The sequence below is a fragment of the Rhizophagus irregularis genome, chromosome 19 (genome assembly GCF_026210795.1).
Source record: "Rhizophagus irregularis chromosome 19, complete sequence".
NCBI lineage: Eukaryota > Fungi > Glomeromycota > Glomeromycetes > Glomerales > Glomeraceae > Rhizophagus > Rhizophagus irregularis.
Genome location: NC_089447.1, coordinates 2503999 through 2506503, shown reverse-complemented (window position 1 = coordinate 2506503; position 2505 = coordinate 2503999).

The following is a 2505-nucleotide window of genomic DNA, read 5'->3' as shown; positions in this document are numbered from 1 at the left end:
TAAAACTGCCAAAATTATTTTAGCATTTGGCATAATTTTAATATAACTGATATTAATATTTTATATGAATTTCAGCATAGTTTTGATTTTTTTACTAGTAATAATTTTTTCTTTTTTTTTTCATGTAATTAAAATTTTTTGCAATATTTTATTTATTGTTTTATTTAATAATTTTACTTATTATAATAAAAAAGTTTTTTATTAATTAGATTTGCTTAAAAGTTCAGCAACCTAAAAAATAAATAAAAAAAATGTTAGTATATTTCTTTAATATATTTAAAAAAAAATTCTTTTCCTTTTCTTAAGTTTACATTCCAAGTATTTCAAATTCAGGTTCATCTAAAAGTCTGGCAATCTAAATAAAATAAATAAGAAATGTTAGTATGTTTCTTTAATATTAAGAGAATTCCTATTTCTTCTATTCTATTTTATTACGTAAGTCCAGATTCATTTTATTATTAAAAATCTGGTAACCTATAAAAAAGAAAAGAAACGCTAAAATTGTTTTTATTAATAATAATAAAGAACTTTCCATTTACTTCAAATTTAAAGTTCAGTTTGTAATATTTGTTTAATAACTTATAAAAAAGAAAAGAAAAAATGTTAGAAATGTTTTTTTTTAAAAAAAAATAAATAAATATACTCCTCTTTTTTATTTACCTCAATTCTAGAATCTGGTTTGTAGTATTTGTCTAGCAATTTACAAAAAAGAAAAGAAAAAATATTAGAAACATTTCTTTTAAATAAATATACTTTTTCTCTTTTATTTACTTCAATTCTAGAGTTCAATTTGTAATATTCATCTAAAAACCTATAAAAAAGAAAAAAGAAATATTAGAAACATTTCTTTTAAAATAAATAAATAAATATACTTCCCCTTCTCTATTTACCTTAATTCTAAAGTCCAGTTTATAGTATTTATCTGACAACCCTAAAAAAAAAAAATTTTTTTATTAAATAATTGGCAAATAAATTTTCTTTTTAAAAAACTCTTATATAATTCAAATTTCAATTTTTGCTAAAAGTAAAATTTTTTTTTTATATAATATAAATTGACCAATAAAAATGCATTATATTAAAATATTATAAATAAAATATATCATAATTCAGTTTATCTATTAATAAATTATAATATTATATAATTTTTAAAAATATTTATTATATTTTATTAAAATATTTTTTTTATTTTAAAAATCTAATATATTTACTAATCAAATTGCATTATCGCAGTTTTCAGAATTCTGTGTACATTGTGATGATTAAGTGATTAATGGACAGTTGCAGGACGACACAGGTGGATGATTACAGGACAACATTGTCCAATTTTTGCTTGGTAATTATTCTGTAATCTAATAATTTTTTTATTAGATGATCTATAGGGAATAGCACAATTTTGAAAAGTGCGATAAATATTTGATTTGTTATAGTATAATATAATTTTTAATACTGTATAGAATTAGAAATTAATTTTGAATTATTTCTATAAATATAATGTTTCAATCTATTTATCCACAATTTATATTTGTGAACAGATATTTGCCATTTATGATTATCTGGATAGGATTTTTTAAACAGATATAGATGATAAATGGATATGAATGAGAAGATTAAAAAATATTAATAACAGATTATCTGGATTATTTGTATCATTAATGGATAATCTGGATAATTTTACCACTAGCTTCAAAGACAATAGTTAGGTTACCTTTTTTTATTTTTTTTTACTAATTTTGTTTTTCTTTTTTAGATTTTTCAGTTTTTTAACTTAGTAAATCTTCATATACAGTCAACTCTCTTTATAGTCACATATTTGGGACAGTCCATATTTGGTGATTATGAAGAGATGTGACTATATAAAAAATTTCTTATATTTATATATCATAATTCCGGCCAAAAATTAACATAATTTTAGCCAGAATTATACTTAAAACTTTATTGTATCGTAACTTCGCCAATATTAATCGTAGAGAGATGATCTTACCGCCATTCGATTCGTCTTGATGAGATGGTTCTAATGGTATAAAATACGTCGAAATCCAATCACTAGATTAATTTCTGAAATTAAAAAAAAATATTAATGGTTTTTGTGTAATAACTCTGCCAATATTGATCCTAGAAAGACGATCTTACTACCATTCGATTCGTCTTGATGAGACGAATCTAATGGTATAAGATACATCGAAATCCAATCACTAGATCAATTTCCGAAATTAAAAAATATTAAATGGTTTTTAAGTAATAACTCCGTCAATATTAATTACAAAGAGATGAGCTTACCACCATTCGATTCGTCTCGATGAGGCGATTCTAACGAGCTATAAATCGTCTTTTTACAATCACTAGGTACCGAGAAATCTAGCAAAATGTTAAATGGCACAGTAAACGTAAATCAAGAAATATTATAATGCCGATGTTTAACATTTTGTTGAATAACTCGTCAGCCAGTGATCGGAAAAGGATAAAACTTCCAAGTCGAATTATATGGTGAAATTTGGCTATGCCGGA